This window comes from Phyllostomus discolor, chromosome 4 (assembly GCF_004126475.2).
Source record: "Phyllostomus discolor isolate MPI-MPIP mPhyDis1 chromosome 4, mPhyDis1.pri.v3, whole genome shotgun sequence".
Lineage (NCBI taxonomy): Eukaryota > Metazoa > Chordata > Mammalia > Chiroptera > Phyllostomidae > Phyllostomus > Phyllostomus discolor.
The window spans coordinates 134,842,314-134,858,705 of NC_040906.2; the positions used below are offsets into that span (position 1 = coordinate 134,842,314).

Sequence of the window (16,392 nt, forward strand, 5' to 3'; positions counted from 1 at the left end):
AAGGGATTACTTAATCAATTATGAGGTAATTAGTGGTGAAAAGTTACTTATTCTTTTTATTTTTTGTAGTATGTATAAAATTTTTGACTCATTATTTTGCTTATCTTCCCTTTAAGGCACTATTTTTATTCCTGTAGCTAGTTTCTCCCCTATATTTGAATACTCTTTTCAGGCCAGTAACCCTGTAGAGTATAAAAAGGATGTTTAATGTAGTATGTAACTAAAATGCTTAAAACAGTACTTTTAAGTTAAAGCATCACAAGCACTAGGTAGGAAAATATGTAGTGTAATACCCAGCAACACCCACAATGGCTCCAGAAAATGGGTCTTGTAATAGTTCTTAAGCTGGTTTTAAGTTTTAGTCTGCCCAGTGCATTTGTAAGTAGCAGAGAGGCAATTAGAAAGAGTGGTTATAAACACAGGAAAGTTACATGTTAGAACTTTGAGAAACAAATAATTAATGATCTGGTTTCCACCATTTTTGTCATCCTCAACCTGCTCTTTTTTTTTTTTTCAAGATTTTATTGATTTATTTTTAGAGAGGGAAGGGAGGGAGATAGAGAGAGAGAGAGAGAGAAACATCAATGTGCAGTTGCTGGGGGCCATGGCCTGCAACCCAGGAATGTACCCTGGCTGGGAATCGAACCTGGGACACTTTGGTTCCCAGCCCGCGCTCCATCCACTGAGCTATGCCAGCCAGGGCAACCTGCTCATTTTTATAAAATAACTGTTGTGCTGTTTAGTTGAAATGTTTAGTGTCATGATTTTTATCTTTGCCTGGAGGCGAATGGAGGTAGAAATGAAAATGAAGAACTAACTTACTCTTTTGGTTGGTTGGTTAGTTTTTTTAGGCAGCCAAACTCAGGGATACAATAGCTCTAGTAACTGGGACCAATTCCTTCTCCTTTGCTATGTTAGGTAAGAAGCTCACAGACCAACAACTTTAGAGAGCAAAGAATGAAAATTATCTGCTTGTCTCTCTGGCTCTCAGCCTTCTCCGTCTGCACATTCTCCTTGCAGCATGAGTGAATACAAGCATAGACTTGGGAGTTAGGTATGGTTTATTCCCTCATACCTTTAATGTCACCATACCTTCACGCAAAATTGGAAGCTTGATTCCCACCTCCCCTAATGAGGGTTGAAGAGGGAGCCGGGGACTGATAAGCATGCATGGCAAAGAATCCTCCATTCCAGCTGTTGGGATATGTGAAAGCACAGTTGGAGAATTGAAACAGCTTGGTTTGATGGGAAATACTAAAAGGGGGAAATGTTGATTTAGGGTCAGTGGTGTAACTGAGTATGAAAACTTTATCGGAAAGGATAAATAAGTTGAGGTCCTGGCTAGTTGTCCAATTACCTAAGTAATCTTTGTTCCTTGAAACTTTTAGGCACCTCATTTCTCTCCCATAAAATATAGGTTTAATTATTTATCACTTGCAACTCTAATTATCCATACTAAGCTATCTACTGACCCATAATGAGTTATCAAGTCTTCTCATCTTGATTCAATAAACCCCCCAAAATGTTATGATATTTTTCCAATACAAAAGTAAGAAATAGGGAAAATTCAAGAACAAGAAACCATCTCCATTATTTACTAAATCTTCCAGACTTTCTCTCTTTCAAATTCTTAAAGAAAACCAACTCTGAAAAAGGGAAATTTCAAAAATATCTACAGTGTTTCCATAAAAGATTGATAAGTATGTTTCAGTATATAAAACATTTGACTTACAAGGAACAACGCACATGGCAGATGATTCTTTATCTTGAAATTTCACAGCTGTCATCTGTTGCAACAATAATGATTGAATGAGTGGAACATTGTTATTCCACTAAGGAAATTAGCCAGCTTTCAGCATGTAAAGACTTCTTTGTCTCTCTTACCTTAATTTTGAAGGCAATGGAACAAGCCAGTCTTCATTTATAACAAACTGCTTATTGCCAGTTAGATGTGCTCTCCCCAACACTCACACACTTCTTTTGAATGCCTTTCACCTGTTTCACTCCTTGAAAACTGCATTTTCCCATTCAATGACCATTTAACCACCTGACCGTTTTTCATCTCTATCCTCAATTTCTCCACACTATTTAGTGCTTTCCGTGGCCTGTTGTTCCAGGCTTTCTTCAAATGCCACCTCTTTCAGGAATCCCTACTCAGTCACTTGGCCAGGATGTAAATTTTGTGCCCCAATAAGAATGCAAACTTTAAAAAAAAGAAAAGAAGCCCTGGCTGGCGTAGCTCAGTGGATTGAGTGCAGGCTGTGAACCAAAGTGTTGCAGGTTCGATTCCCAGTCAGGGTACATACCTGGGTTGCAGGCCATGACCCCCAGCAACCGCACATTGATGTTTTTCTCTCTCTCTCTATCTCCCTCTCTTCCCTCTTTAAAAATAAATAAGTAAAATTAAAAAAAAAAAGAATGCAAACTTCATAAAGGTTGTCTTCATGAAGAAAAGGAGTTTTGCCAATTTTTAATCTAGCTGTCATACTCTAAGCACTTCAAACACTGGGCATAGCAAATGCTCTACAAATACTAATAAATGAATGAATGACTGAAGCTCCTGGTTCTTTGATTTTTTTTCCTTCTCTTATGACATATAGCACTGTGCTTCATGCTATATTTATTTGCATATTAATTTTATCCTACCTGTAGTCTGTAAGCACCAAAAAGTTAGGCACTACATTTTACTTACTTTTTCTAACCTTGCATTGGTTAACTTAGTGTATAGCACTCTCGAATATATATTGAATTGAATAAATGATATTCACTCAAAGCAATCTTAATTAATATACTTATGACTCGGATACAAATATTAGTCAAACACTACTGTCATGTGTTGTCAATAGTCTCATTTCATCACTTGGTATATTTTTCAATGGCATGACTTAATTGCCTCATCTATTTGTTATTTGTTTCCATATAAATTTTAAGTGTTAAGTGAAATGGACCATATATATGACCTGCCTCTCACTTTTTAAATCTTTACAAAATCCAGCATAGTGTTATAAACATTGAAAGAGCTCAGAAAAGAATTGATCATTTCAATAGACTCAACTGACAGCAAAGCTACATTGTTTTATTTAAACATTTGTTGTATTAATGAAGTGATTTATACATTTCTGACATGCATTTTATTAAGAAACAAAAGAATTTAGTTCCACAGTGCAGTTGGATATTTGAAAAGCTACAGATAACACCAGTTAAATATGAGTTATATGTGGCATGTATCTGACACTGTTCTTCAGACAGATATTTATCTGTTTAGTATTTTACAATATACACAGCAGGTCAGCACTATTACTATTCACATTTACTGGTGGAGAACCTAAAGCACCTAGAGTTTATGTGTGTTGTCCAGCATCAGAGAGCTAGTGACATCATTAAATTTGACTCCAGCTTCTTGGCCCTGAGTGTGTTGTTATTCTGGTTATGTGTGTGCCTGTGAGGCCAGAAAAAAGAAGGCTGCTGGCATTTAGAGAATACAGAGAAGGGAAACTAATCTCAAGTATCCTCCTAGATATATTAAGCACAGTTTAATAGTCAACTTTTTATGTAACCTTTCCCATCATCCCTAAAATGATGAGTGAAAAAATTCAGAAGAGACATGAAAAGAGAAAATTTTGGGAAGAATGAAATAATTATAATTTAACACATAGAATTCTAGAGTTTATCAGAATTTATAAAGTGATCAAAAGGAGACTGGTGTAGTCATTTGGATATTAAAGAATCTAATTTTTTACTACCTCCTCTTTCTCATTTTTTTTCATTTAAATACCTCTTTTTTAATATAGTTGAGATGCATTGTCAGAATAAGAGTAGTTAAAAGCTTTTTTCAAATGGAGTTTTTGTGTCCTCTAAAAGTCAATATTCTTATTGTTTAGCAGTTTTTATTATTAAAATTCAGTAGCTGCTATTCAAGGTCCATCTGATGTCTATTTGAACGACCAGATCTCACATGAAAGAAATAGTTCATCATGCAGATACAATATTTTTTATAAGTTTTCTGTATAAAGTTTCATTTTGAGAGCCTTGGACTATACCTTAAGAAACTCTATAGTGATCTTGAGAAATAGAAATTGCCATTCAGGCATTTTATGAGGCATTTCATTTTAGATGCTGGATTAAATGACTCTCTGGTCATTAAAGTTAGTAACAGTTTGAAGAGGTTGTGTGTCCACTAAGTTAAGAATCTTTGGAAGCATCATTTCCTTTTACATCCTACAAGAAAGCTGTATGGGTTTCCAAGCTAAAGAATATGTCATTCTGCTTGTAGGAATCTAACTGGAAGGCATAAACATAAAGCACTAAATGTTTTAGGCACAAAGATGATTGCACTGTCAAATAATTACAGCAACTGAAGAGGTTCTTAACATGGGCAAGGGAAGGCAGGCTTTGCTCAGCCACTGTGTGATACCATGTAGACACTAAAAGATGTTTGGTAAATGTGCTGTTCATACTAACCAAGGGGTTTACAACACAAAATGCCAGAAGCTATATGATCATGATTCTGAAAATACTGTGCATAGGAAAAAATGGAGCAAGTTAAGAATGGATACTTTTCATACTTTAGATATCTTTACATTTTGAATGAGAAAGTGTTGTTTTTATGCTGGAAAAAAATTTACTCAGGAGAAAGTCTCAGTGAGTTTTCCCATATTACTCTTTAGGAGCTTACAGATGAGACAGAGGGTAAGGGAGTGGGGGAGGGGAGAGGGAGAGAGATAAGGAGGGAGGGAGAGAGGTATACTAATCTATGACTTATTTAAAAAGTGGAAATGCTTATTAAGGTAATGCAAAAGCAAATATGTTTTCCTTTTTATATTATTGTTTTTGGTTTTCTTGGAGTTGTTCATATTTTCATTAATAATCACATCAGTGACTAGCAATGTTGATGCAAAATTGTTTATGTTTGATGTTCTCTGTTATGTGATTTGAGTAGGAAATTAAAAATATATTTGGAATGGGGTATATTATAAAACAGGGAAAAGAAATTTAGTTGCTTTATTAAAACAAGTAATCTTTATTCTTGCTTAATGACTTGTCAGGTTAGAATTTCCTTCGGGGAGCTTCTGTTAGTGGTAAACTCACTCAGGTGTTATATAAAAATGTTATAGTAATCACTTTATTTTATATGATAATTGAGTTAGATATTTAATCCTGTGTTATTTTCTCTGAAAACTGGGAATTTTATTCCACTATCTTCCTATTTCCATTGTTTCTATCTTTTGTAATAATTACTCCTTTACAGTATTTTTCTTTGACAGCTTTTAATGTTTTCCTTATTGGCATGGTGTGCAGAAGTTTTACTGCTATGCACTTAGTTAGCAGTGGAATTTTTATATGTCTTTGATTTGGTATATAGGCTGTGCTTACTACATCTGAGGCTTCATGTCTTTCATCAGCTATGAGAAAGTTTTAAACATTGTCACTTTGAATATGTCCCATCTTAAATTGTATCAATTTTCTCACTTTGAACTTCATGTTAGAACTAAGTGGTATTTATCCTGTTCTCCGTGTCACCTAACCTCTCTTTTATATTTTCTTTTCTTTATTACTCTTTGAAGGATTTAAATCATTTTTTCAGTCTTATTTTCTAAGCCACTACTCTACATATTCTGATTAAACTACTGTTCACACCATCCTTTGCATCTTTATTTTTAATGACCATATTTCTCTTCTCTATAACTTCCTTTAAAATCACTTTTATTGAAGTATAGTTTATATAAAATAAACTACACTGATTTCAAGTGTACAATTCATTCATTAGGTTTTGATACATATAAACTCATGCAACCACCACCCAAACCATTATACAAAACATTTCTAGCAGTTTTTTTCTAATATTTTTATTTTTCGATAATACCTTCTTGCTTTCAAATACTTTCACTTCATATTTGAATCCTTAGTCCTTTAAATATGTTTATGACATGTATCCAGTTACTTCTATAATCTGAACCTCATATGGTCAAGTTATGGTTTAACTTTTGGTGCATCGTTGTTGATGAATTGTGCTCATGGTGACTTTCCTCCCCATGTATTTTGTTCATGTCACTGTGAGCACCTGAGCACCTGTTTTCACACATTTTCACCTGACAATTTGTATGACCTTTACTGCAGATATGTTCTTTAAGGGAGGATTGGCATTTGCTTTTTCTAGGTGCTCTACATGTATCCATGACACTTAAATTTTTTATTGTATAATGCTTAACATATAAACAATTTTTCCATATATGGGTATACATACATATATACATATGTGTATAAAACAATAATGAAATTATAACTCTTTCACTCCCCATATGGAATTTATTTATAAAAGAGTGTATATTTATTCTTATATGTTTAAAGTTCAGCCACCTTCAAAGTATTCTCCATTTGATGCAATACACTGATTAAGACATTTTTTCCACTGCTCAAAACAGTTTTTAAACTGCTGATTTTGATGCCTTTTAGTGCTTCTGCCATTTTTTATTTCACCTCTTTCACATCAGTAAAACATTTCCCTTTGAGGACTTTTTCATGCTGGGAAACAAAAAATGACACCTGGGATGAAATCAGGTGAATAGGGAGGGTAGGTCACAGGAGTCATGCCATTTTTTGGTAAAAAACTGCTGAACACTCAACACAGTGTGGCCAGGTACACTCATAAACCAGGCATTATGAAACATGCAAAAGCACTGAAGGTCTTCAAAAAAATTTACTAAAGCCAAACACAGCCTCTCACAAAAACACCAGCTGGTACACTGATACAGGTGGGTTCCTAGAACACTCACCTAGTAGGGAAGCCTTTACTACAAAGGGCCTGCCCACCAGAAGATAAGTCTGGCTTTTTGGGGTCCCCATCAAAAACAGATTAAAAAACAACTTTAAAAATACACTTTTTATAATAACCTCTCAAGACCTAACTGCCCCTGCATCCAGCAGAAAATTTTTCATATGAAGAAACCATTCATTTATTTATATAAATGGCTGATATCTACTGAATGTCCACTCTGTGCCAGTTTCTAAGTGCTGGGAACACAGGAGTGGGCCAAACAAAGTCCTCTGCCCTTAGAGAGCTTGCTTTCTAGTAAGGCAAGATATTATTTAAAAGAAGTAAGTACTGTACAAAGTATGCTGTAGCAGGGGTGTCCAGCCTGTGGGCTGTGTGCAGCCCAGGATGGCTATGAATGTGGCCTGACACCAAATCATAAATTTACTTAAAACATTATGAGATTTTTTTTTGTTTTCATTAATGTTGGTGTATTTAATGTGTGGCCCAAGACAGCTCTTCTTCCAGTGTGGCCCAGAGACACCAAAAGGTGGGATGCCCCTATTATATAGGGACATTTGCTGTGGAGGGAAAGAATAGGAAAAGAATAGAAGGTTTGTGGGGGCAGGAATTACACTTTGAAAAAGAAAGTCTTGGAAGCCTCACTGTCAAAAAAGACCTCAAGAGGGAGAGGAAGTGAACAGTGAAGTGATGTGGAAGAAGAATAGTCCAGGTAAAGGGAAAAGTAAAAACTAAAACCCTGAAGTACTGGCTATGCACAAGTAAAAGCAAGGGAGTTAGCTTGGCAACATCAGAAAAACACAGAGCTGGAATAGGAGACAGTCTATGTAGACTTTGGAAGACATTTGGTTTCAACACCAGTGGAACAGGGAGCTTTTGTAGGGTTTTGAAAAGAGAAATAATGTAATCTGATTTATTTTAAGGAGATCTACCTGATTGCTGGAATTGGTCAAAGGTATGCCAGGAGGCCCTTGTAATAACCCAGATGACAAATGGTGGTGATTTTGAGAGTGATAGCAGTAGAGGTGGTGAGAAATGGTTAGATCCTGGAGGTGTTTTGCAGATACAACTAAAAGATTTGTTGGAGGATTGGCCATTGGCCACTGGCTATAAAAGAGAAGAGTCAAAATGGCTGTGTTGTTTTCAGTTCGAACAGGTGCAAAGATGGACTTACCAGTGAGAAGGGGAAAGAATAGGATTGAACAGAATTTGGACAGAAAGGTCAGGTTTAGATATGTTCAGGTTGAAGACACCTAATGGGACATCATACTAGAGATTTCAAGTAGAACAGTAATTTAGGGAAAAGGTCAGGACTGGAGATATAAATTGGGATGCCATCAATATATGGGTTTTATTAAAGCCCCAACACTGGATGAGCTCCCCAAAGTAGTAAGGATGGAAAAGAAGTGAATTCTAGGGATTGAGTTTTAGGGACTGTATGTTGTGAGGTCTGAGAGATGAGGAGAAGGCAAAAAAGTGGACTTATTTTCAGCAAGCCACTTATTAGCAGGAAAACCATGTGAGTATTCTAATACTCCAGTGTTTTAGGAGTGAGGACTATAATGCGCGATCAAGTGTGCCAAGTGGTTCTGACAGCATCAAGATGAGGGCTAGGATTTGACAGTAGTGTTTGTAATATAGAGGGCTGGCTGAGAATCAGAAGAAAAGAAGTGATTATTTTCTTTTTTTACCAGTATGAGAAAACTGGCTGGAGAGGGAAGTGGGGATAAAAGAGGAAAATTTTCATATGGCAAAAATAACACATGTTTGCTGAGGAAAAAATTGAAGAGAAACAAACATTGATGCAAGCAAAAAGACAGGACACTACTCTGCTTTATTCCGGACCAGATAAGACATGTTCTAATGTAGCATAAACGGATGAGCTGGCGTTTGCTAAGCTTCCCGGAGAGCTTTGGGTTAAAAATGATGTTTGCTTTAAGGTGTTTCATGGGTGGGGTGTTTTTGCTTTGTAGTCTACAAGTTTGTCAGAAATGGCCATATAATTTCACAAACATGATGCATCATCTTTGTTAGTGCAGCATGTAATGCCCTGAATTCTCTAGCCCCTTTCTCTGTGGTCCAACAACAGTGGACTTTTAGGCCCTAAAAGCTTCGTGTTCCCAGTCGCCACAAAATCTATGCACATGCTGTTACACCTGCTTCTTAGGGCACCCACTCCATGATTCCATGCAGACCTTTGTAGCACTTTCTGTGGATGTAACTTTCCATTCAATCATGTGCTCATTTGAATAATGTGAGTCTTTACAATTTGGCTTTAATTGCATGAGACTGGAACCACATCTATTAAAATGTATAAAAGGCACATTATATACTGAGTAATAGCAATGATATTTACAATTTATTTATGGATGGATAATATACTTTCAATTAAATATATCTTTAATAAAAATGTATTTAATTTACAGTTATATGATGTGAGGTAAATAATGCAGGTGTTTCTTGTTACTCAATTTGGCTGCCTGGGTGGTGTATAGATTAAGTAAATTACCGTTATAATTATACTTAACTCTCTGCTGTCTGGATAACATATTTTATTTAGTAAAATGTAATCTCAATAAGACAGCAAGTAGTTCTTTACTGAAAGATGTTCTAGCACTTTGTTCAAAAGAGCAACATGCATTCATATAGAAAATATTATTTGGATGCTAAAAGTAAGCCTAAAATAAAAGTAACCTTAAATTTGAGAACATTTAGTTGTACTTTTTACCACTTACAAAGAGTACTACCTCAAATATGTATATGAGGTCTGTCCGCAAAAAGTCCAGCTATTGTTAATACAACGAGAATGCTCTGTGTAATATCAAAATAACCTGGCAGCCAAGCAGAGTGGACTGGAATGCACATGTGTGAACAATGATGACTTCACTGTTCAGTGAAGACAGACATAGGGAGTGGTAGATGCTGTTGAGTGAGCATGTGTACTGTGTGGACTGTCAAATTCAAAATGAACCAAGTGAGTAGACCTACAAATTAGCATCAAATTTTGCATTAAGCTTGGACATTCCTCTGTGGAAACTACTCAGATGATTCAGAAGGCCACAGCTATGGGCAACTAGTGATCATCAGCTATAATATGACAATGTATCCTCTCATGCACCACGTCTCCTGAAGAGTTCTTTGGTGAAACATCAAATTACCCAGGTGACTCAGCCTCACTAGAACCCAGATTTTTCACCCTATAACATCTGACTTCTGGCTTTTCCCAAAACTAAAATCACCTTTGAAAGGGAAGAAATTTCAGACTGTCAATGAGATTCAGGAAAATATGATGAGCCAGCTGATAGCAACTGGGTGAACTGTGTGAGGTCCCAAGGTACCTACTTTGAGGCGGACTGAGGCATCACTGCCCTATGCACAGTATATCTTGTATCTCATATCTTCTTCAATAAATGTTTCATTTTTCATATTATATGGCTGGATACCTTCCAAACAGACCTCATATTATTTATTCTGTAAAATATACTGTGGTTTCTGGTCACTGGTCTCTAAAAACATGTCTTTAGTGCAGCATGTTGATGTTGAGGCTGCAGTTTTTTGGCAGGGCAATGGAAGCAGAAGGTTGGAAACAAAGAGTTAAAATAAATTTGAATCAGTGTATCCATGTAGATTCAAATGCATATACAAACAACAAAAGGAAGTTTCAGATAAAGAACTTCCCAGATAAGAAAAAAGTAAAGGAGTTCATCATCACCAAACCATTATCATAGGAAATGTTAAAGCAACTTATTTAAGAAAAAGAAGATCAAAACTATGAATAATAAAATGGCAAAAAATACATATTTATCAACAATTCAATCTAAAAAACAAACTAAGCAAAGAAGAACAGGACAGAATCATGAATATGGAGACTGTTCTGATGTTTGCCAGAGGGAGAGGGAAGTGGGGGAATGGGTGAAGAGGTGAGAGGATTAAGAAGTACAAATAGGTAGTTACAGAACAGCCATGGGGGTGTAAAGTACACTATAGGAAATGGAGTAGCCAAAGAATTTATTTGCATTACCTATAGACATGAACAATGGTGAGGGGATTACCTGAGGGAGTGGGGGGGTGCTGGGTGGAGAGGGGCAAAGGTGGAAAAATCAGGACAACTATAATAGCATAATCAGTAAAATATAATTTTTAAAAAATTGTATGGCTGACTAATATTTTGTTGATGCTCAGCTGTCAAGAGATGTTCAACACTAGTTAAAACTTAGTAGTCTTAAGCTATTGCATCAAACTAGAAATCCCACTAAATGGGTGTTTGGTCCTGATTCTTGCTTCTAGTGTGATTTTCCACAGGGTTTTAGATAATATAAATCTGAATTTCTTTTTTTTTAAAGATTTTATTTATTTATTTTTTAGACAGGGAAGAGGGGAGAGAGAGAGAGAGAGAGAGTTGAGAGGAGAGAGGAGAGAGAGAGAGACAGAGAGAAACATCAATGTGCAGTTGCTGGGGATCATGGCCTGCAACCCAGGCATGTGCCCTAACTGGGAACACAACACTTCAAACCTGCGACACTTTGGTTCCCAGCCCGTGCTCAATCCACTGAGCTATGCCAGCCAGGGCTAAATCTGAATTTCATAACTGACAGAAGAAGGCCACAGAGTTCTCATGTGCCCAATGAATGATTGCAGTTTATGAGAGAGAACTGTAAATTAGAAATCTAGATTTCCTCAGAAAGAGATTGCCTACTAGTACCGTATAAATTAAAAAAAAAATCCATAAGTAAATGGTTAACCTCAAGGACCATGTTAATCTTTTAGTTGATGTGCCAAGTGTCCCATGCCTCAGATAGAACAAAATGTTATAAATGTGTCTTTCAAATAACTGCTCCAAAGTCACTGCTGCAGGACCAAAGCAAGAACTCCGTCCTAACAGTTTATGGCATAAGTGGAGGATTGTATGACACAAAGCCAAGTAAATGAAGGAATTAAGGTAGGGTGAGGTATTATATAAAATTACGTGGGTTTTTAATACAATGTTCTACATTATTTTAGTATTATTAATAGAGGAGTGGAAGGGAAGTTTGGTATTATAAGTGAAACAATATAAAATTAACTTGATATTATAGAAGAATTCATCTTTCTCAAAGGCATGTTAATTTAGGAAAGTAGAATGCCGTGGTGGGTCAGGCGCCGGGTTGGATTCCTCGACCTGTGTCAGCTCAGTGAAAAGCATCACATTCCAAAGTTATTTTGCTTGGTAGTGACTCCTTGTTGGAGGAGAAGTTAATAGGTTGTAAGGGAAAAAAATTAACTATTCAGCATACTTTTAATAAAGCTTCGTTAGTACCCAATGTGCTATTTTTGATTACTGTAAAACCAGAACAATTTTTTTATTGCCAAATATATTTAGTACCTTCAGATACTTCTCTTACTTGAAGTCTACTTTTTAAGTGAAGCATAATCAAAAGAGCTCACCCAAAAATCATATTATTTGGGTTAGTTGTTATTAATTTTCCCACATTCATATTTAAATGACCATTATACAACAAAAGTTCTATTTCACACATTGATTAAAATAGAAAACTATGTTTTGAATGGAATTTACTATTATTGGAAAATGAAATAAAATAACCTGATATGAGATAGAACATAATGATACAAATGATTATTTGCTTTTTAAGTACATTTTATTGATTATGCTATTACAATTGTCCCAATTGTCCCTCCATTTATTCCCCTCCACCCTGCATCTCCCACCCACCAGCATCCCCCCCACTTAGTTCATGTCCATGGGTCATACATATAAGTTCTTTGGCTTCTCTATTTCCTATAATATTCTTAACCTCTCCCCTATTTTATGCCTACCAATTATGTTTCTTAATCTCTGTACCTTTTCCCCCTCATTCTCCCCTTCCCCCTACCCCCAATAACCCTCCATATGATCTCCATTTCTGTGATTCTGTTCCTGTTCTAGTTCTTTGCTTAGTTTTTGTTTTGTTTTGGGGGTTCAGTTGTTGATAGTTGTGAGTTTGTTGTCATTTTACTGTTCATAGTTTTTGATCTTCTTCTATTTCTTAGATAAGTCCCTTTAACATTTCATATAATAAGGGCTTGGTAATTCTGAACTCCTTTACCTTGACCTTATCTGGAAAGCACTTTATCTGCCCTTCCAATCTAAATGATAGCTTTGCTGGATAGAGTAATCTTGGATGTAGGTCCTTGCTTTCCATGACTTTCAATCCTTATTTTCAGCCCCTTCTTCCCTGTAAGCTTTCTTTTGAGAAATCAGCTGATAGTCTTATGGGCACTCCTTTGTAGGTAACTGTCTCCTTTTCTCTTGCTTCTTTTAAGGTTCTCTCCCTATTTTAAATCTTGGGTAACTTAATGATGATGTGCCTTGGTGTGTTCCTCCTTGGGCCCAATTTCTTTGGGACTCCCTGGGCTTCCTGGATTTCCTGGAAGTCTATTTCCTTCTCCAGATTGGGGAAGTTCTCCTTAACTTTTTTTTCTCAAATAAGTTTTCAGTTTCTTGCTTTTCCTTTTCTCCTTCTGGTACCCCTATGATTCAGGTGTTGGAGTATTTAAAGTTGTCCCAGAATTTCTTAAGCCTCTCCTCATGTTTTTGAATTCTTGTTTCTTCATTCTGTTCTACCTGGATGTTTATTTCTTCCTTTTGTTCCAAATCATTGATTTGAGTCCCAATCTCCTTTCCTTCACTGTTGGTTCCCTGTATATTTTCTATTATTTCACTTTGTATAGCCTTCATTTCTTCCTTCATTTTGCAACTGAGCTCAAACATTTTGGTGAGCATCCTGATTACCAGTGTTTTGAACTCCGTACCAGAAAGGTTGTTTATTTCCTCACCACTTAGCTCTTTTTCAGGGGTTTTGATGTGTTATTTCATTTGGGCCATATTCCTTTGTCTCAGCATACCTGTTATGTTGTAATGGGCAGAGCCTTAGATATTCTCCAGGGTGTTAGATATCCGCCCTGCTGTATTCTGGAGCTGTCTGTTGGGGAGGATTCAGAGAGGAAACAATGCTGCTCACTTGCTCTACTCCAGCTCCACTTTCCAAGGAACTCTCCTGTGAGAAGGAGTTTCTCCCACCTTCTCAACCGCCACAGTATTTTACAGCTAGAGGTTTTGTGTCTTTAGTTTCCCTTTCAGCCAGCCCTGCCTTGCCCCTGTAGTCCACAGAGTCTTGTGGCAGGTCTTCTGTACCTGGCTTCCTGTATCCACCCCTCCTACTAGTCTGGGTGAATGTTTCTTTAACTCCTTGGTTGTCAGAGTTCCGTGCAGTTTGATTTTCTGGCAGCTCTGGTTGTTTATTATTTTTAACTTGGTTGTTACCCTTCTTTCGGTTGTGTAAGGAAGTAAAGCATTTCTTTCTATGCCTCCATCTTGGCTGGAACCTAATACAAATGAATATTTGAAATTATAGCTACATCTGCTCTTCAGACATATTACAGAATTATCAGTGAGTAGAATTACACCTTGTTTAAGAAGAGCATTAAACAGCTAAGATCTTACTATCATAGTAGATGTAGTAAGAGCTATCTAAACTTTCACCTTCAAATAGAATAGTGGTAGATGAGGCTCATTTTAAGAAAAGTGTTGATTTCTTATGAATCATATTTCCATAATCAGAGCCCATTAAGAGTCTCCATTAGCAAGTATTATGTTAAACATTTTCATATCTATGATGGTATCAGAACTGGAAATTCTTGTCCTTTATAGCCACATGGACAATAAAATGCTAGCTAAAGGTAGGGGAGAAACATTCAAGGTGAGCACAGGTTCATATTCAGAATTAGAATTTATAACATGAACCAGCTTCTCCTATAACCTAGATATTTCAATTTCAACTACAAATTTGATGTCAAAAAGCAATATATAGAACTTGGAACTTCTGTCCTAGTTCTCTCATCTACAAGCTATTTGCTTTAAGAGATTTTGCAATCTTGTCTTTCACCTAACATTAAAACAACTGTTATATTAAAACTGAGAAAAGTAAATGGAGTTCCTTTTTTTATTTTTTCTTGGCTTTGTTGGCAATGTCTGTGCCTAGGTGGCCAGAAATTATATATTTAAAAATTTCACAGAACAGAAGATGTCAAGAATTGACCAACAGAAAAGGAATATAGAGAAGGGGCACACTTAAGAAAGTTTTAGAGACACAATAAGAACAATGGTGATGAACTAGATACGAGTATAAAAGAGAGCAAAGATGTCAAAGATGACCCTAATGCTTCTCTCTCATTTAGGCAATGGGCAAATAGTGACTATTAAAGTACAGAAGAGAGAAGAAGAGTCTTGTTTAAATGATTTTGTATATGTTGAATTTGAAGCATTCTAGATTTTTATGGACTATTTATGTGGAAGGTTATTTATTCAGCAGTTGAGGAAATTAAGTGTAGAACTCAAGAGAGATTTTTCTGTTTATGAGGTACATGGCTCTATCTTACGAAGGTTTCAGAGTCACTGATTTTAGACAGCATTGGATAGGATAGTGAATGAGATCTCCTAGGGAGGGCCAGCCTACAGGCTGAGAAGAGAAGACAGTCTAGGGTGCAGCTTTGGGAAAACCATTAGCTGAAGAAGTCATCATTTTGGTAGAAAGAGATCCAGGGAAGAAAGAAGAATTAGAAGTCAAGGGGAAAATAATTTTAAGAAAAGGAAAATAGTAAAAAGAAATTGATTCTTCAAGAAGTCAGGTGAAATAAGAAATAAGTTGTGTTCAAAGATCAGAGAAAATAGTTATCCTAATTATATACTATATTACAGTCCCTGCCTCAAATAGTATTTCCATTCCATCCATCATTAGAGTATCAAACTCCCTCTCACATCACTGGTAATTTTTCACTTCTACCATATGTAACTTTTTTGGCTCATCTTGTAGTGATCTGAGCCCAAATAGACTGAAAGAGTCATTGAAGACATTACTAACAGGATCATGGACAATGATAAAATATGAACTGAGTAGCTGCCTGTTTTAAAGTCCTTATTTTACAGGATTTAAATCAGACAATTTCATCTTACCTACCTATACATAATTTAAAGCAATATATTCTGAACTGGACTTTGTATGCAAAGTATACTGAAATTTGTAGGATTGAATATAATCAACATAAAAATCCTTTAGGTTATTTGACATAAACATGTTTGTTTAAAAATCAGAAAGTATTTTAAAATAGTAGTGTTAACATTTAGATCTAGCTCAACTATCAAAATAACTACTTATGTTTCCATGAACATGGATAAAGTATAATGCTGATTATGTTTCCATTTACTTAAAAGTCTATATCATTATAGTTTCAGTAAAGACACTTAGCATTTTTTTTTACTTTGTTTTATAGTTACTTTAGTAACTATTTTACTTTTTCAACTAAACTCTTGATTTCCCTGGCAGGAAGACTCACGTCTGACTCATTAGTTTGCCTCCGGACCCAAAATGCAAAATTAGAGAGTTATGTATTTTCTCAACAGATCATATCAATAAAAATAAAATAAGACATATTTACTTTGATGAGATTAATTTTTCTAACTGCTTCAATGATAACAGCTCCCATGGTGCTGTTTTATAATTCTTCAAACTACCTTGTTTAATTTTCTCATTACATGCTGACCAGTGATTAGATTGGTTAGAGTATTAATGTGATCAACTAAGGGT

General features: G+C 35.9%; 1 protein-coding gene and 1 long non-coding RNA gene across 3 annotated transcripts in view; one reads left to right on the forward strand and one right to left on the reverse strand.

Annotated features, from left to right (window-relative positions):
• ADGRB3 (adhesion G protein-coupled receptor B3) overlaps nt 1-16,392 on the forward strand; it is a 721,652-nt gene that overhangs the window by 177,430 nt on the left and 527,830 nt on the right. The gene's annotated exons all lie outside the window — the stretch shown is intronic.
• LOC118500238 lies at nt 69-1,564 on the reverse strand. The gene is made up of 2 exons (XR_004902790.1): nt 707-1,564; nt 69-495 (listed from the first exon to the last, which is right to left on the reverse strand). It is a non-coding gene; the product is annotated as an uncharacterized LOC118500238 (long non-coding RNA).